Below are 20,593 nucleotides of genomic sequence, written 5' to 3'. Positions count from 1 at the left end.
TGTTTGGTTTTATAAATAAGGGTTTTTAGTTGTTTTATTATTGGATTGTCACATGTTGTTTTTATCATTGTTGTTAGCCGCCCCGAGTCTACAGAGAGGGATGGCATACAAATCCAATCAATTATTAATTATTAATTATTAACTGGATGGGAACAGAATCGGGTTCCCCAGTGTTGGTGTGCCAGGATGGCTCCGACAATAAATTGAACTTTGAGCAATGCCTTTATTTATTGTTGGACTTATACGCCCCACTTCTCCGAAGACTCAGGGCCGCATATAAGTCGTTTGCCTTGGACTCTGATTTAAATTTTGATTTTAACTGGAACCTTGACAGCATGCACACATTAGAATCACAGAAACATAGAAGACTGAGGGCAGAAAAAGACCTCCTGGTCCATCTGTTTCCTGTATTTTATCTTAGGATGGATATATGTTTATCCCAGGCATGTTTAAATTCCATGACTGTGGATTTACCAACCACATCTGCTCGAAGTTTGTTCCAAGCATCTACTACTCTTTCAGTAAAGTAATATTTTCTCACGTTGCTTCTGATCTTTCCCCCCAACTCACCTCAGATTGTGCCCCCTTGTCCTTGGGTTCACTTTCCTATTAAAATCACTTCCCTCCTGAACCTTATTTAATCCTTTAACATGTTTAAATGTTTTGATCATGTCCCCCCCTTTCCCTTCTGTCCTCCAGACTCTACAGATGGAGTTCATGGAGTCTTTCCTGATAAGTTTGATGCTGAAGACCTCCCACCATTTTTGTAGCCCGTCTTTGGACCCGATCAATTTTATCCATATCTTTTTGTAGGTGAGGTCTCCAGAACTGAACACAGTATTCCAAATGAGGTCTCACCAGCGCTGACATACATACCTGACATAGGTAGAGATAGGTAGACAAAAATAGGGGTCTCGAACTATTTTGCAAAAGGGAGTGGTGGAATACTCTATATACAAACTGCTTTCCAGCTGAGCGTCCCAAAAGTGCTTTTTCCAACGGCAACAGGATTTTGTGTTTTTTCCTTGAAGACGTTTCGCTTCTGAACCAAGAGGCTTATTCAGTTCCAAGGAATGGTCTCCAGAACTGAAGAAGCTTCTTAGATCAGAAGTGAAAACTCTTCAAGGAAAAAAACAAAGCCCAGATGCCTTTTGAAAAAGCGTTCTTGGGACGCTATATAACTCCAAGAAAATCAAACTTCTGTGAAATCAAACTGTCCACTTAGGAAGCAACACTGATTGACAATCAATTTCATTTTGTTGTCAGCACATTCAACTTTGTACAGAACAAAGTATTCAATGAAAATATTTCATTCATTCAGATCTAGGATGTGTTATATGAGTGTTCCCTTTATTATTTTGAGCAGTAAACATATGCTACTTTCCTATTTCACCATTTAAATTGGTACATGTTTTTTCCATTAGTAATTGAACCTATCGTTTCATATATACATGAATATTTTATCATTCAGGTTTTAGTTTTTCCTGTTTCTTACTTTGATTCCTAATTTCTACCCAATTGTAAAATCTATTCCAAATTCTAGAATAGTCCGATTCCTATTTTTCTTTTAATTCCATCGTCATCCTATTCATTTCTGTATTTGTTGGTCTGATTATTTTTCACTTTTATTTATTTTTCTTTGCTTTTTTTTTGGTACTTGTGTATTTGTATTTTTTGTATTTGTGTTTTACGTTAGAAAATTAATAAAGAGTATTTTTTAAAAATAAAGAAAATCCTTTATAACCAAGACCAATATGGAATCTCAAATGCTCAAGAACGCCATAAAATCTATTCAATTTTATCTAGCCCACAGCTCTTCCAAGATCTCATCAACTTCAAATGGATTAAAATGCCCCTACAAGATGTTTTGTAAAATACTAACATTGGATTCCAGCTACAAATTCTCTTTCTGAATCTTTTGGCTTTGATTAAACCAACCTCCTGGGTTTCTAATGTTTTGAGGAATGAAAATATTTCTGGAAGGAAAGAAGCTAGCTTCGTTGGATGGAATCTCTGAAACTGATGAATTAGTTTTTTCCCACTAGATGGAGAAGGATTTCTATGGTTGCAATTGTCTTTTCCCTATAATTTAACTTGCAGAACAAGGAGTTTTCCTTCTTTACAGAAGTTCGCGTAGAGAGAGAGACAAAGATGCAGGCACACACATATAAACACACACACAAACACATATTTTCTGTTGAATCACCCTGTATACCCAAATATGGGAGGCAACATACTGCTTCCTTTTTGCCTCTTGGCCCCTCCAGGGACCATCCAGGCAGTTAATTTTATAGCTGACAAACTATATTCTATATGTGTAACATATTTTTGCTGATAGTGAAAATGAAGGGAGACTAATATATAGATCTATTTCAAGCTATTTAGCTCTCATCAGCTCGCCATACTAGCCATATATAACTCTTCCCTGGTACAAACTGAGAGGAGGAGAACCTGTGGTTTAGAGGTTAAAAGCTACTGCCTTATAGGCAGACTGCCCAACTTCAAATCCTGGTAAGGCTATGGCTAGCTGATAAGAGCTAAATAGTTTGAAATAGCTCTATACTACTCCCCCCTCACTTTCATTATCAACAAAAATATGTTACATACATACAGTAAAGAGTGGAGGTGGCGCAGCAGGTAGAGTGCAGTACTGCAGGCCACTAAAGCTGACTGCTAGATCTGCAGATCAGCAGTTCAAATCTCATCACCGGCTCAAGGTTGACTCAGCCTTCCATCCTTCCGAGATGGGTAAAATGAGGACCCGGATTGTGGGGGCAATAGGCTGGCTCTGTTAAAAAAGTGCTATTGCTAACATGTTGTAAGCTGCCCTGAGTCTAAGGAGAAGGGCGGCATTAAAAAAATCAGATAGATAGATAGATAGATAGATAGATAGATAGATAGATAGATAGATAGATAGATAGATAGATAGATTCGGATAGAAGAGAATTTTTGTAACTCTGGGTTGAACTGTGTATCGTTGGTGCCTGGTTGCTTTGTTGCAGACTTTTTTAACCCAGCTATGTAACATCATCAGTGCTAGAAGATAATGAAGAGGAGGAGGAGCAGGAGGAGGAGGAGCAAAAGGAGAAGGAGAAGGAGGACTGTTGGGTTCTTGGTGCTCCCCTAGCTTGTTTTCTTGTAGATATTTCATTACCCAACTAGGTAACTTCATCAGTGCTAGAAGATGAGAAGGAGGAGAAGAAGGAGGAGAAGAAGAAGGAGGAGGACTGTTGGGTTGTTGGTGCTGCCTAAGTTTGCTTGTTTTCTTACAGATGTTTCATTACCCAACTAGGTGATTACATCAGTGCTTATCCTCCCTCCCTAGTAGCACTGATAATGTTAGCTAGTTTGGTAATGAAATGTTTGCAAGAAAGACACCAAGTTCAGAGAGCACTAAGGACCTACGTATTCCATGAGAATTCTTTCTCATGGCCAGTTGGTGAGACATCCAATGTACGATTTGTTAAAGAACACCAGCGTCCTGAAGAGAACGAGGAGAGCTGATTGTCTTCCCCAAATTAAAACTGCCAGACCTCGAATTAATTTTGTTTCTTCCTCTCATTATCCGCTACGGGAGTTATAAATGTGCCAAATATCTTCTTCTTAGCTTGGGAGGGTTAGAATTAATCCAACGATGTTGCAAACCCCGAATTGCTCTTCAGCAAACTTTTGAAGATGCAGAAGCTTGCTGGTTTGAGAACAACGGGCTTCCAGAAAACAAGTTTTGCAATTTCGTCTTTCGTCAGGCTGGGAGAAAATGTGCAACTCGGAGCTTCCCTCCGATGGCCATTTAATCGAACCGATGAATCAAATCAACTGTCCGAATTGAGATTAAACCAAATCGCAGGGGCCGCAACGGTAGCAAAAAAACAAGAGTCTGAACTTCGTTTGCTGTCATATCACGAGAACGACAAGGGGGACAAGACAGTAGGGTCGCAATATCTCAGGGGCTGCCACAAAGAAGAGGGAACCGATTCTCCAAAGCACCAGAAGACAGGAGAAGAAACAATGGATGGAAACTAATCAAGGAGAGAAGCAATCTGGAATTAAGGAGAAAATTCCCCAACAGTGAGGACAATTGGCCAGGGGAACTCCTTGCCTCCAGAAGTTGTGGGAGCTCTAGCACTGGAGGTTTTTGAGAAAAGACTGGACAGCTATTTGCCTGGACGTGGTATTGAGCAGCGAGGGTGAACTATTTTCTTCTTGCGTGCCAAAAATAGGAATGCGCACATGCGTGCTGGCACGCAACACCTCACCACATGCCACACCGCGCATGTGTGCATCCCCACGAAGACACACATATACTGTTGGGTTTCCCTGAAGCCTCCAAAGGGCGAAAAATGGCCCAATGAGCAAACAGGAAGTCTGTTTTTCCGCACTTCCGGTTTGCCTGTTGGGCCAATTTTCACACTCCAGAGGCTTCCGGGAAGCCTCCTGAAGCCTGGGGAGGCCGAAAACGGCTTTTCCCAAGGATGAAAATCAATTGGCCTGATTTAGGGCAATGCCTCACATGCCCTCATCTATGACTCTGCGTGCCACCTGTGGCACGTGTGCCATAAGTTCACCATCATGGGTATAGGGGTGGCGGGGTGGCGCAGTGCTTAGAGTGCAGCACTTCAGGCTACTTCCGCTAACTGCTAGCTGTAGTTGAGCAGTTCAAATCTCACCACCAGCTCAAGGTTGACTCAGCCTTCCATCCTTCCCAGGTGGGTCAAATGAGGACCCGGATTGTTGGGGGCAAGAGGCTGAGTCTGTAAACCGCTTAGAGAAGGCTGTAAAAGCACTGTGATAGTATATAAGTCTAATTGCTATTGCTATAGGGCAGTGATGGTGAACCTATGGCATGGGTGCCACAGGTGGCACCTGGAGCCATATCTGCTGGCATGCAAGCCGTTGCCCTAGCTCAGTTCCAATGTGTATGTGTGTGCCAGCCAGCTGATTTTTGGCTCGCACAGAGGCCCTGGGAGGGCATTTTTGGCTTCCAGAGAGCCTTTGGGGGAATGGGGGAGAGCATTTTTACCCTCCCCTGGCTCCAGAGAAACTGGGGAGCCTGGGGAGGCCAAAGCACGAGTCTACTGGGCCCACCAGAGGTTGGGAAACAGGCCATTCCTGGCCTCCAGACGGCCTCCAGGGGGAGGGAAGCTATTTATACCCTCCCCAGGCGTTGAGTTATGGGTGTGGGCACTCACACATGCGCAGTAGCGAGTGCACATGCTCTTTCAGCACCCAAGGAAAAAAAGGTTCGCAACCACTGCATTAGGGTCTCCTATTTGAGCAAGGGTTGGACTAGGAGACTTCCAAAGCCTCTTCCAACTCTTATTCTGTTCTGCAGCCCCAATTTCAGCGGGCAACGTTCCTTCTTGCGCATGGAGGGTGATGCAAAGCTTTGTGGGAAAAGACCAGCCTGGCCCACTGTTGTAGAGATTCAAAGCAACTTCTTTTTTTTTTTTTTGGCTATCCAGGGCTCCCACGCAAGCAGAGATCAGTCGGGCTCCGATGCGGAGACAACGCGGACAAGGTTGCCAAGGAAATCAGCCGAAGCACCAATCCCAGGTATTCAACTGTCAAGAAGATGTACGATCAAGTACAAAGCATTGTACAGCTGGCACCGGAGATGTGGCAGCCACGCCGGTGCCAAGCGAACAAACAATGCGCTTGGCAAACCTCAAACAAGCTCAGCCTTGGAGCCCAACTCAAGGCAGCGGTCCCGGGAGCCGAAACACTTTACCATATTGTGACAGACACAGCTGCAGCTCCTTCGGCGGCGCCTCCCCAAGGGGAAAGAGACGGGGAGGGGAAGCCCCCCTTGGAAGAATGGAGCTCGTGGGCCAAAAGGGAACAAGGAAAGAAAGATGATTCTCACGGTTATGAGCTTGGCCTTTCCTGGACCACGTTAACGCTGAACCGGTGCCTGGAATTTTTGGTGGGCCAAACGTGGTCAAATCAGGACGAAAACAGCTTGCGAGAAACATTGGTTTTTGGTGGGAAGGGGGGACAGATTGCAAAGAAACTGGAGAATGGCTGGATGAACAAATCAGGGCTCCATTTGCAAGCAGAGACAATGAGAAGGCAATAAGGGGCCTACATAAGTGCACCAGTGTGCCTTCCGTCCCCTGTCCAATTGTCTCTCCTTTATCTCATAGATCTTTTCTTCCTTTCATATATCTTCTCCTATATTTTTATGTCTTTTCTTCTATCCTTTTCTTTATATATATTACTACATGTCTATTCTCTTCAATATGTATTGTGTATTGGACAAACAAACGAACAAATGAACGAACGAACAAATGAATGAATAAATAAATAAATGAAATAAAAAGAAGCTTGGCAGGGTGTTTTCATCCACCCCGGCGGGGGGGGGGGGGAGGCCTTTTTAGGACCTCGTCCACAACTTCCCTCCAGAAGTTGTCAATGCTTCATCCCTGGAGGTTCTCAAGAAGAGACAGACACTTGCCAAGGATGGCATAGGGCCCTGATGGCAAACCTATGGCACATGTGCCACAGGTGGCACATTTATTTTATTTATTTATTTCTTCAATTTTTTATGCCACCCTTCTCCTTAGACACAGGACGACTTACAACATGTTAGCAATAGCACTTTTTAAAAAACAGAGCCGGCCTATTGCCCCCACAATCCAGGCCCTCATTTTACCCACTTCGGAAGGATGGAAGGCTGAGTCAACCTTGAGCCAGTGATGAGATTTGAACCGCTGACCTGCAGATCTAGCGGAGTCAGCTTTAGTGGCCTGCAGTACTGCACTCTACCTGCTGCACCACCTCAGAGCCATATTGGAGGGCACGTGAGGCATTGCCCTTTGTCAGCTCCAGCGCGCATGCATGTGGTACCCAGGTGATACTTGGCCTTGGGGAAGGCCGTTTTGCCCTTCCCTGAAGCTCCGGAGCACAAAGAAACGCCCAACGGGTAAACCAGAGGTCCCTTTTTCTGAACTTCCAGTTTGCCCGTTGGGCAGTTTTTTGCACTCCGGGGCTTCATGTTTATTTATTTTATTTTATTTATTGGATTTGTATGCTGCCCCTCTCCGTAGACTCGGGGCGGCTAACAATAGTAGTACAAAACAGCATGTAAATCCAATACTAAAACAGTTAAAAAACCCTTATTTGAAAAACCAAACATACATACAAACAAACAAACATACCATGCATAAATTGTAAAGGCCTAGGGGGAAAGAATATCTCAGTTTCCCCATGCCTGATGGCAAAGGTGGGTTTTAAGGAGCTTACGAAAGGCGAGGAGGGTGGGGGCAATTCTAATCTCCGGTGGGAGTTGGTTCCAGAGGGCCGGGGCCGCCACAGAGAAGGCTCTTTTTTGTTCTTTTTCAAGAATGGTTAGGGTTGTTTCTTTTTATATAACCAGTGGTACAAGCCTTGTAAAAGTCTGATTTTTCCTTATTTTGGATCTCCATTGTTATTTTAGACATCTCTGCCCATTCCACGATTTTTATCAAAATATTTTAAATAGTTGGAATAGTTTCACCTGTTTCATTTTTAACGCCTAAAGTTAATAAAGATATTTTAAAACAAACAAACAAAGCACCATGCCTCAAGAAGGTTTTAGCAGGGAGAAGCAATGTTGAGGGTTCTTTGCGAGGTGAGAAAACCTGAGAGGTGGGCTGGGGAGGAATCAAGTGACTCTCTTTGTGTGTTAATTTTTTTTTTTTAATAAAAAGGGCTTTGTGGCTGTCGCTGGTGGGCATTGCCAATCAACGGAGGGGAAGCAACGGGGTGTTCTAAGAGGCACAGAGAAGGCCCACCTCCTTCAGGCTTGTCACAACCCCTACTGAGAAGCACGCTTCTATCTCAGTGAGCTTTCGGGAAAGGGCACTGTGATCTGAAAGGAAGCCCACGTTGCTCGAGATAATAGCGCATTGAAAGCCGGCCTGTTCCTCCCCAAGGAAGCACAACGGAATATTAAACTTTTCAGGGTTCAAAGACTGCCGAAAGAGAACAAATAGCAACGGGGGGGAAGGAGAACAAAGTTTGTCTTTGGAAAAGATGGAGAGAGGCTGAACGGAGGATCCCGGTGGTAAATTAGCTAGGCTTTCTTTGCGTTTCGCTTGGTATTTTGGTAGGTCTCGTCTGCAAGATGGCTGCTTTTCCTAAAAGGGGCGGCCTGGTGGGTCTGCATGATTGGGCGTGCTTGAGTTGACCATGTAAGCCAAACGGGAATACCACATTTTGGACATAATCACTCTAGAAAATGTCCAGAGATACTTTACTGGAAGAGCCCTTCACTCCTCCACTTGCAACCGAAATTAGATTTACAATCCTACATTTAGGAAGCTTAGAACTACATCGTTGCCTTAAACATGATCTAAGCATAGCCCATAAAATCATTTGCAACAACATCCTCCCTGTCAACAACTACTTCACCTTCAACCACAACAACACACGAGCACATAACAGATACAAACTTAATGTAAACTGCTCTAAACTCGACTGCAGGAAATACGATTTTAGTAACCGAGTAGGTGATGCATGGAACTCACTCCCTGACTCTGTAGTATCATCTCCTAACCCCCCCAAACTTTACCTTTTTAGGCTGTTGACCTCTCCCGATTCCTAAGAGGTCAGTAAGGGGCATGCATAAGTGCACCAGCGTGCCTTCTGTCCCCTATCCTAATGTTTCTTTTATTTTTTACTAGCACCATGCATATGAACATTATTATATCTAATGTTTCTTCGTATTTATTTTTCTTATCACTAGTATCATGTATACGGTATGAACATTATTATCTCTTTATATACCTCAAATATGTACTTGAGAAAACAAGCAAATAAATAAATAAAAAGAGCCTGGGTGGCACAACAGGTAGAGTGCTGGATCCTGGAATTTTACCGTGATGTAAAGTCCCACCTGGAGGGGACTCCTCTCCACCTCAAGGCAAAAGTGGTGGCAAATAGCCTCCATGCCAAACGGCTTTAAAGAAATCTCAGGGAGTTTTTCCGCGTGTCACTCAGCTCCGGCGCATTTGAGCCGGAGAGTAATGAGTGTCATCCTAACTACTGACAGCATTCACCACCCCAAAGAAAATCCCGCCTGTCAGCTGAAATATAGTGGAGACGAGTCAAGGCAACGAGGAGGCCTTAAGGCCACGAAGGGAAAGCCTTAAAAAGGCTGCCGAAGGGGCAGGGGAACACGGTGGCAGGCTTATTAAACCAGCGATAGCCTCTGGGATGACAGCGGTGAAAGATGGCTCAGCCCACAGGATGCTCAACAGATGCTCGCTGGGAGTCCCCGCACTGCCAAAGCAACTGTTGATTCATTCCGGTTAAAGGTTTCGTCAAGACAACAATCTAACTAACTTGGGGCTCCGTCTCCATCAAGGGCAAATCCGAAGGGACGGCAATGGTGATCCTCTCGAGCTGCCACCTAAATGAGAACAACAGAAGGGACCCCCGGAGGTCTTCTAGTCCAACTCCCTCTGTCCTGGCAACAATGGTTAGAGTTGTGTTTTTCAGAAGCTGCCCAACCCAAGTAGGCCAGCCACAGGCCAGGATAACCAGGGACTGAAGTCTTTGCAGATAATTGAAGACAAACGCAGCAGAAAGTTCTTTAAGAAAATGTGTACTTCTTCTTAGCAAAACTATTCTATATATTTACACTGCAACTATCTCACTACTACTAGACGATTCTACTATACGCTATAATCACAAGCCAGACAATAATTACTTCCAGCCAAACTAACCTTCAAGCCATAATATCTTCAAGCCACACCTATACAAAGGTGTATCATGTTATATACATTAGTCAACCAATCAGGTTATAGCTCATTCTGTAGACTCACGGTGACTAAGCATTCTTTCAGTGTTACATTCATTATGGTAATTACATCCTTCCTTCCTTCCTTCCTTCCTTCCTTCCTTTTTCCTTCCTTTCTTCCTTCCTTCCTTCCTTCCCTCCCTCCTTTCTTTCTTTCTTTCATTCTTACTTACGAATTTAAGTCGTTCCGTGACCAGGTTCTTAAGTAGAAAAGTTTGTAAGAAGAAGCCATTTTTCCCATAGGAATCAATGTAAAAGCAAATAATGCGTGCAGTTGGGGAAACTACAGGGAGGGTGGCAGCCCTGTTTCTTTCCAGGAGATTCCTCGAGAGGCCCCACGGAGGCTTCTCCCCACCTTTGCCGGCTCTGTTTCCTCCCAGGAGATTCCTAGAGAGGCCCCACAGAGACTTCTCCCCACCTTTGCCGGCCCTGTTTCCTCCCAGGAAATTCCTAGAGGCCCCACAGAGGCTTCTCCCTGCCTTTCCTGGCCCTGTTTCCTCCCAGGAGATTCCTAGAGAGGCCCTACGGAGGATTCTCCCTGCCTTTTCCAGTTACAGTTTTGGAGGCTCGGGTTTGTAAGTGGAAAATGGTTCTTGAGAAGAGGCAAAAAAAATCTTGAACACCCAGTTCTTATCTAGAAAAGTTCGTAAGTAGAGGCGTTCTTAGGCAGAGGTACCACTGTACTCCATCCCGTCCTCTGCCCCCCTCCACTCTTTGCTCTCTCACACACACACCACAAACCCACACTAGGGATGCTTTGCTGGAGGGTTCCCTTGCAAACAGCCTCACCTGTCTGAAGAATGGCACATTAAAAAAAATTCAATATTGGCACATCTCCCTTTGATAAACATTGGCCCAGCGTGCTTCGCTCTTATTTATCTATCCAGAGAGGAGGTTCATTACTATGTATTAGGTAGATGTGACACATTTATGGAAATACGGCTACTCTTTATGGAATATATATTAAAATTTAATAAATCATTCACTGTGCAGTCAACAGGCTGATGAATGATTGGTGGGTGTGCTCTGCGTGTGTGCCTGCGTGTTTATCTTTATTTTGGCTTTGTTTGATCTCTCTATTTTGAAAGGAGCTGCATCACATTCTGGCCTGCCTTAGATCAGCGGTTTTGAAACTGAGCACCTTCAGGGCATCTTCTCTGCGTTGATTCACCTACCACTGAACGGCGGTGTTTTGGAGCAGGTTCTGCTACCGCAATTCATCCCTCAGGTGCATCAACTCAGGTGCGTGCAGAAAAATTCAGGCGTGTTGTATTCCCACACACACATCCACACTTCTTCCTGAGTTGTGGTGCTCACACCACAATTCTACACCCAGCACTTCCCAGCTGTCCTTCAAGCTATTCCTAAAACTGGAATAATTTTAGGAATAGACCATGAAGCCAATCGCTAAAGTCTGAGTTGACACAGTCATTAAAATAGAGGCTTTTGTTTAGTACATGCTACACAAAAAGGATCAAATTTGGAAAAAGAGACAAACAGATGGGTTAGTGCTGACCAGTGATGTGCCATGACATTGTGGGTAATACGCCCACATTCACCAACACCCAACAACAACTGTATAAGACCACCACCTGGAATACTGCATCCAGTTTTGGTTGCCATGACAGATGTTGAGACTAACTCTTATATAGCCAGAAGGTGTTGCTAATTGTTTTAGAGAGCTATTCACGCATAGAACTCTTCCTGTTCAGCCATTCCTGTCTGCTGGTAGTCCTGCGCACTCTTGCATTGAGAAGAGGCTCTTCCTCTTCTCCTGAGTCTCTCATGGGCATCTCTGGAGGTGCAACAGGCTCTGGTTGGCTTTTAGCCTCTGACGTCCTCCTCGTTTATCAGACTCAGGTGCCAAGTACACTTGTAGCTGCCATAGCATAATGTTAGGATAGGATTTGATATCTGGACTTCTGACATAAATGCCTCATACACTCCGACTTCATTAGCCAGAACAGGACTGTACATAAAGGTCACATAGTGAGTCTGCATTTCTGGTAAAATCTGCTTAGGAAGTGACTGGCCATAAAACGGTTCAAAGCAACTGTTCTCGAATAACAGGAATGTAAACAGGACGAAGGCTGTGATAAAAGACCTTGCTTTATGGTAAACAGGAGATAGCCGTATTAACAACAAAGGGGCCCAGGAAATTGGCCATGAGAGACATTTGTTCAGTAGAAACTAGTTACATGCCATATGTAGTTGGGAAGGACTCGGGAGTTGTGTCATGTTTCAGAGTTATGTTATTGGACGTTTGTATATCACTTGACATGTACGTTTAATCAATCCCATTTGCATATTCCCCCCAATAAAAGGAGGTGCACGGCTCAGTACTGTGTCATTTCACCCAGAGAGAAATGTGTCCAAGTTTTCTTTCTAGGATTCGCGTTTGTGAGTGACCCCACACGGCTGGGTTGCTTTAAGTCCCTTTGAAGACCTCATTCCTTTCAGTGACTTTGCAGCACCTCAGGTGGTGGAGAATGTACCAACCCACACCTGTCTCTCAACCCTCAGAATCTATGATCAGCTGAGCGGGACGCGGACAGAATTAAGGAGAAATTTCTTGTCAGTCAGAAGTTTTGGGTGCTCCATCCATCTTTTAAGAAGAGACTGGGCTTGCCACTTGTCAGAAATGGTGTAGGGCAGTAATGGTGAACCTATAGCACGGGTGCCACAGGTGGAACACGGTGCTATATCAGCTCCAACATGCATGTGTGTGCCAGCTAGCTGATTTCTGGCATACACCGAGGCTCTGGGAGGACATTTTTGGCTTCCAGAGAGCCTCGGGGGGGGGAGGGCACTTTTATCCTCCCCAGTCTCCAGGGAAGCCATTAAATCCATTAAATCCATTGAAAATTTTAAATCCATTAAAAATTCATAAAATTCTTCTACAGTACTCCTGTTTTAAAGAAACTGGTAGGATATCATATGTAGTTCCACCTGAGAAACATTATAGAATGACTGTTTAATGCAAAGGATGGGTTTTAAAAGTCCAAATACTCATTAAATACATTAAAAAATATCTTTCCTCTACTTCACAGAAATTCGTTTTTCACGGGTGGTCTTGGAACGCATCCCCCACAAAAAACGAGGGATTGGTGTATAGGTTTTCTCTCCCCTCTCAAACCCCATCATTGATTTTTGAGACACATCACAAAAATCTCTAATAAAACAAAACAAAACCCCAACAATATTAGCAACAGATAAGATGGCACAGTCTGTATTTTTGTCCCCCTCTGCCTGACGAGGAAACCAGCCCTCCATTTCTCTCCAGATGGAGCTCAGCTGATGGGGAGAAGCCATTTATAAGTGCTGTGAGGGGCAATTTAAAAATAATGTCACAGCAATAAAACGCAAGAAAATGACTCCTAGGCCATCCATTGTCGATGACATCCGACACACACACACTCCGCATCTCGGTCCTGGCTTATTAAGCGAATCAGTGGGGCAAGCCATCATTGGCGGCTTGAGAGAGTGTGTGAGGAGCCGATAAGGGGGATTTTTCTCTGACTTTTCTACTGCGAGGAAATGGTTACATCGCTTCCCAGCCTCTCTGGAGTCCCCTTCGCGCCCATTACATTACAAGGGGCGAAAGAGATTTATATTTAATTTATAGCGACGCTCAAAACTGCAGTAGGAATTCTATTTCTGACCTGCCTTTTCTTTTTTTCCCCCACCACTGCTCTCAAGCAACGAGCTTCCCTCCATCTTTCTTTCTTTCTTTCTTTCTTTCTTTCCATCCTTCCTTCCTCCTTTCTCTTCCTTCCTTCCTTCCTTCCTTTCCCTCCCTCCCTCCCTCTTTCTTTCTTTCTTTCTTTCTTTCTTTCTTGCTTGCTTGCTTGCTTGCTTGCTTGCTTGCTTGCTTGCTGCCTGCAGCCTGCAGCCTGCCTATCTATCTATCTATCTATCTATCTATCTATCTATCTATCTATCTATCTATCTATCTATCTATCTATCCATCCATCCATCCATCCATCCATCTATCTTTGGATTCTGGGCCATCAATTTACATTGTCTCACCAAATCTTTCTTTTCACCAGTTAGCAGCTGGGATTTGAATCCCTCTTACCTCCACTTTTGCAACAGGGGCTTTGTAGTCCTGAGGGAAGAGATTTGCAGAATCCCAGTTTGGGTTTAGATGACATCTGAAATTGGGTTGCTGTTATGGTTGATGGGTTTTTTTCTCCCATTGGGTCATTTTCAACTCAGTTTTTGCTCTTTTGATTCTTGTGAGATGATCTAAAGACGGGGTGGGTGAAGGAAACACAAAGAAGAGAAACAAAGATGGTTAGAGGAACTGGGTATGCCTGGTCTAACAAACAGAAGGACTAGGGGCAGGGGTGAAATTCAAAGTTTTCCCTATTGGTTCTGTAGGCATGGCTGGGTAGGGGAAGGATATTGCAAAATCCCCATTCCCTCCCTGTTCCAGGGAAGGATACTGCAAAATCCCCATTCGCTCCCCACTCCTGAGGAAGGATACTGCAAAATCCCCATTCCTTCCTCACTCCAGGGAAAAGGATACTACAAAATCCCCATTCCCTCTCCACTCCTGGGGAAGGATACTGCAAAATCCCCATTCCCTCCCCACTCCTGGGGAAGTGTTGAATATTCATTAACCTGATGTAAATAGTTGTAGGTTGAATGTTTGAATTTGATTGGTTTGAAGGATACTGCAAAATCCCCATTCCCTCCCCACTCTTGGGGAAGGCTACTACAAAATCTCCCTTTCCTCCTTCTCCCAGGAGTTGCGGGACAATATCTCCCAATGTGCCTTGCTGCTGCTTCTTTGCAACTATAGTTTTTCAACTTGTGAAAAGTCAACATTTCCCCACTCTTGATCTAGAGATTTTAGCAGGAGAACTTTAACCTTTGTTTGATCGGCTTCCGAGATCTTCTTCTGAATTATGGTTCAGTCCTTTAGTTATAATGGTTCCTGGCTCCCTCTTGGTGGCTGGACTCTAATAAAATGTAATCATGATTTATATTTCCTCATCCTGAGGAAATTTATAGCGCTACCATGAACAGGACATCAGATTCCAACCTGGTGGACAGAATGCCCAGCTTGGCAAATCGAAGCTGACTCCTGTCCATCACTTCCAGATTTATAAATGTCACAGAAAAACATAGTAAGGAGGAGAATTTGTAAATTATACATTCTTCGCTTGACCCATGTGGTATATAAGACAAGTTGATAGATTTTGATTTGCTTTGATTTTATCCCAATCAGTGAGGTAGGTTGGACTAGGAGAGGATGTCAGAAATAAGTTTATTTCTTGAGGTAATATTACAATGCAAGAAAACGGTCCGTAACCATAGGAAAGTTAGTAATCATGGGTTTGTTAATTGTGCTGCCACCTGATTGGCTGTAACTACGGAGAGGGGCGGCATACAAATCTAATAAATAAATAAATTAAATAAATATACCCCCGGAACCACCTTCTACCGCACGAATCCCAGTGGCCAATAAGGTCCCACAGAGTTGGCCTTCTCCGGGTCCCATCGACCAAACAATGTCGTTTGGCAGGCCCCAGGGGAAGAGCCTTCTCTGTGGTGTTCCTGGCCCTCTGGAATCAACTCCCCCCTGAGATTAGAACGGCCCCCACCCTCCTTGTCTTTCGCACGTTACTCAAGACCCACCTATATCGCAAGGCATGGGGGAACTAAGACATCTCCCCCAAGCTTTTTATATTTCATGTTTGGTATGTATGTGCTGCATGGTTTTTAACTGTTGGGGTTTTTATATATTTTTATTATTAGATTTGTCCCTTTGTTATACTGTTTTTATTACTGTTGTGAGCCGCCCCAAGGCTTTCGGAGAGGGGCGGCATATAAATCTAATAAATAATAATAATAATAATAATAATAATAATAATAATAATAATAATAAAAGGAGTAACACCCTTGCCTGGGTGTGGTTTGTTATAGTGGGTTTGGGAGTTAGTGGTTTAGTGCTTAGTGGTTTGTAGGTGGTTGCAGTGGTGGATGTAATAGTAGTGTATGATGGTATTGTGATAGTTTATTTAGAGAAATATTTTGCTAAGAAGAAAAGTAAAATATATATTTTACAGAGTGCCTACCATCCCCTGTCCTATTGTCTCTCCTATATCTCCTATATCTTCTCTTCTATCCCTATATCTTTTTCTGCTATTCTCTCATAGTTATATTTCACTCCTTTATTTTCTCCTCTATTTCCCCTTTGATACATTCTACCTTATTATGTCCTCTATAACCCTCATTGTGTATTATTGTGTATTGGACAAAACAAACAAATGAACGAACAAACAAACAAGCAAGCAAACAGACAAACAGACAGACAAACAAACAAGCAAACAGACAAACAGACAGACAGACAAACAGACAAACAAACAAGCAGACAAACAGACAGACAAACAGACAAACAAACAGACAAGCAAACAAGCAAACAGACAAACAGACAAACAGACAAACAAACAAACAGACAGACAGACAGACAGACAGACAAACAAACAAACAAATAAAGCTGCAATGTTTTTTCATTGAAGACTTCAATTAGATATAGTTGTGAACTGTGGCTAGTTGGTGGGGTTACCTTCTGCATGCACAAAACTCTCCCCCAGCAGAGGACACAGCAGAGAAGACAGTCAGGAATATCCTGAGGTAAATCTCAGAAGAAAAAGGCGGGAAAAGCAGGAAACGCCCCTTCCCATGCTCAGCAACCAATCAGAGCACAGATCCACTCAGGCCATCCTCACTCAGCCACACCTGGGTAGTTCAGGGACCTTTGTGCACTTTCCTTCTCCAGCTATTAATGGAGCCACTCCCACCTGGTCACATGGCTAGCAAGCCACACCCACAAATTAAACCATGGCCAGTGTGGTAAAAACATTTTTTTTGCAGCCCTTGATTGAATGTAATCAAACAGCCATTACATCACCCTGGCTTGTGTTACATCTTTATATAGATATATGAATATATGAAAGGCTTAAATAAGGTTCAGGAGAGAAGTGTTTTTAATAGGAAATTGAACACAAGAACAAGGGGGCACAATCTGAGGTTAGTTGGGGAAAAGACCAGAAACAACGTGAGGAAATATTATTTGACTGAAAGAGTAGTAGATGCTTGGAACAAACTTCCAGCAGACATTTTATTTATTTAATTTATTTAATTGGATTTGTATGCCGCCCCTCTCCGAGGACTCGGGGCGTCTCACAGCACATATAAAAAACAGAACAATAATATGAATCCAACTAATGCTCCATTAAAAAACACCATTTACATGAATGGTCAATCCACAGGAACTGAATTTAGACATGCCTGGGATAAACTGCAGTTTAATGTTTCCAAATGTAAAATAATGCACTTGGGGAAAAGGAATCCTCAATCTGAGTATTGTATTGGCAGTTCTCTGTTAGCAAAAACTTCAGAAGAGAAGGATTTAGGGGTAGTGATTTCTGACAGTCTCAAAATGGGTGAGCAGTGTGGTCGGGCGGTAGGAAAAGCAAGTAGGATACTTGGCTGCATAGCTAGAGGTATAACAAGCAGGAAGAGGGAGATTGTGATCCCCTTATATAGAGCGCTGGTGAGACTGCATTTGGAATAATACTGTGTTCAGTTCTGGAGACCTCACCTACAAAAAGATATTGACAAAATTGAATGGGTCCAAAGACGGGCTACAAGAATGGTGGAAGGTCTTAAGCATAAAACGTATCAGGAAAGACTTAATGAACTCAATCTGTAGAGTCTGGAGGACAGAAGGAAAAGGGGGGACATGATCGAAACATTTAAATATGTGAAAGGGTTAAATAAGGTTCAGGAGGGAAGTGTTTTTAATAGGAAAGTGAACACAAGAACAAGGGGACACAATCTGAAGTTAGTTGGGGGAAAGATCAAAAGCAACATGAGAAAATATTATTTCACTGAAAGAGTAGTAGATCCTTGGAACAAACTTCCAGCAGACGTGGTTGGTAAATCCACAGTAGCTGAATTTAAACGTGCCTGGGATAAACCTAGATCCATCCTAAGATAAAATACGGGAAATAGTATAATAACTAACTAACTAACTAACTAAATAGGTAGGTAGGTTGATAGGTAGGTAGGTAGGTAGGTAGATAGATAGATAGATAGATGATAGGTAGGTAGATAGATAGATAGATAGATAGATAGATGATAGGTAGGTAGGTAGGTAGATAGATAGATAGATAGATAGATAGATAGATAGATAGATAGATAGATAGATAGATATGTTTCTAAAAGGTTGAATTTTTTCACTTTAAAAACTCTGTGCTCTTTTATTTTATTTTTACAATCCTGAAGTTACCGCCAGTCAATCCTATACCGCTCTTCCACATCTCCCGGAGGTATTTTCTTCACAGTTTGTTTTTAAAATGGAAACCTATCAAGAGTGACCCCCAAGGAGATACCTTCAACATTGCCATTTTTGTAAACAGAGATGCCTGGGATAAACATAGATCCATCCTAAGATAAAATACAGGAAATAGTATAAGGGCAGACTAGATGGACCATGAGGTCTTTTTCTGCCATCAATCTTCTATGTTTCTATGTTTCTATAAACATAGATCCATCCTAAGATAACATACAGGAAATAGTATAATATCAGACTAGATGGACCAAGGGGTCTTTTTCTGCCCTCAATCTTCTATGTTTCTATGTTTCATCTTAGTGGCATAAAAGAAAAATAGAGAAGATGAATTAGCCTAAAATTTGGGCAAAGGTTTCGAAACCCCCCCCCCCCCCCAATCTTATCATTGATAAAAGTTAGAAGGGGGGAAACCCTCCCCGTTTTACTAAGTTCTCTTAATTAGACTTTATGGACCCTTGGTGATTCTTAAGGGTAGTTAAGTAGCAAACTATGTGTTGATAATAAAATTTGCTTGCCTCTTGCAGATATCCAATTTGCCGTCTTCAAAGAAAGAAATTGGATTGTCTGCTCTCTAAATCGTTTTAATATTTGGCGTGGAGAGCTCCTGGCAGAAGCATTTCAACTGGAAAATAGGAAATGAGTCTAAAACTATAGACGCAAACGTGAGTAATGCCCATGTTGGAGGGGGGGCGGCCACTTCGATTGAGAGATAGAGACGATAGATAGAAATACCAGCAGGAGTTCATATAGGATTCAGAGAGAAGCCAGCAGGAGTTCATATAGGGTGAGATTTTTTTTTTTGCAATCATATAGAAGACAATATATATATATATTAATTTTAATTATTTTAATTTTAATTTTTTAAAATTAAATCCCTTAATTTTCAAATTCAGCAAAAACATGTGACATATATATACAAAGAAATAATATAGATAATTATAATATAATAATAATAATAATAATATAGATAATAAAATAGAAAATAATAATATATATGTATATCTCCCTTAATTTTAAAAATTCAGCAAAAACATGTGATTTATATATATATATATGTCTATATGTCACATGTTTTTGTTTTGCTGAATTTGAAAATAGGATAGATCTATTTCGGCCTTATTTTGGCCTTATTTTGGCCTCATCAGCTAGCCATACCCACTGGGACTTGAACCTGCAACCTTTGCCTTGTAAGGCAGAGAATTATCCCCTAGGCTACAGTATCCAATCCCTTCAGCTCTGCACCAGGGAAGGGTTACATATTTTTGTGTCGAATCACCCTGGTGTATTGAAGGAACATCACAGCTCCTTATTTGCCCCTCGGCCCAACCCAGGGCCATTTCCAAGGCAGTTAATTTTATTGATAGCCGATAATTCTATCTGTATGTGTCACATGTTTGTTTTTTGTTTTTGTTTTTTGCTGAATTTGAAAATTAAGGGAGACTAGGATAGATCTATTTCAGCCTTATTTTTGCCTCATCAGCTAGCCATACCCACTGGGACTTGAACCTGCAACCTTTGCCTTGTAAGGCAGAGAATTATCCTCTAGGCTACAGTATCTAATCCCTTCATATATATATGTCAAATGTTTTTGCTGAATTTGAAAATTAAGGGAAACTAGATCTATTTTGGCCTTGTTCTGAATTTTAAAAATAAGGAAGTTATATTTTATTTTATTCTTATTTATTTATTTGTTTTGTCAAGTACATATTGGACGTATGTAAAGAAACAATAATATTCATATGCATGATACTAGTAAAAAGAGAAAATAAGAAGAAACATTAGATATAATAATATTCATACACATGATACTAGTAAAAAATGAAAAGAAACATTAGAACAGGGGACGGAAGGCACGCTGGTGCACTTATGAATGCCTCTTACTGACCTCTTAGGAATTGGGAGAGGTCAACAGTGGATAGTCTAGGGGTAAAGTTTTGGGGGTTAGGAGATTACTACAGAGTCTGGTAGTGAGTTCCATGCATCAACTACTTGGTTACTAAAATTGTATTTCCTGCAGTCGAGTTTGGAGTGGTTTTCTTTGAGTTTGTATCTGTTGTGTGCTCGTGTGTTGTTGTGGTTGAAGCTGAAGTAGTCGTTGACAGGAGGGACATTGTAGCAGATAATTTTATGGGCTATGCTTAGATCATGTCGAAGGCGATGTAGTTCTAAGCTTTCCAAACCTGGGATTGTAAGTCTAGTTGCGTAGGGTTTTCTGTTGCGAGTGGAGGAGTGGAGGGCTCCTCTAGTAAAGTATCTCTGGACAATTTGTTTTTGTCTCTAGTCTAAGGAACAGAAGGACTAGGGGTGACATGACATCACTCTTCCAATATTTGGGAGACTGTAAGCTTCCCAGAGTCCTACTGAAATTGGGTATCAGATAAATCCAATTAAATAAAAATAAATAAAAAATAAAATTTGAGAGGCTGCCCCAAAGAAGATGGGTG

The 20,593-nt window shown here is 42.4% G+C and overlaps 1 protein-coding gene across 1 annotated transcript in view; it reads right to left on the bottom strand.

Moving 5' to 3' along the window:
* MVB12B (multivesicular body subunit 12B) overlaps positions 1–16,537 on the bottom strand; it is a 114,287-nt gene extending 97,750 nt beyond the window's left edge. Inside the window, exons 1-2 of the mRNA XM_070758543.1 lie at positions 16,359–16,537; positions 13,860–14,029 (exon numbers count right to left, since the gene is read on the bottom strand). The gene's annotated coding sequence lies outside the window, so the exon portion shown is untranslated. The remainder of the gene's footprint in view (positions 1–13,859; positions 14,030–16,358) is intronic.
* Positions 16,538–20,593: the final 4,056 nt, after the last annotated feature.

This window comes from Erythrolamprus reginae, chromosome 8 (assembly GCF_031021105.1).
Source record: "Erythrolamprus reginae isolate rEryReg1 chromosome 8, rEryReg1.hap1, whole genome shotgun sequence".
Taxonomy (NCBI): domain Eukaryota; kingdom Metazoa; phylum Chordata; class Lepidosauria; order Squamata; family Dipsadidae; genus Erythrolamprus; species Erythrolamprus reginae.
The sequence above is the reverse complement of the archived record's forward strand: the minus strand, read 5'-3'. Positions and strand labels throughout refer to the sequence as shown.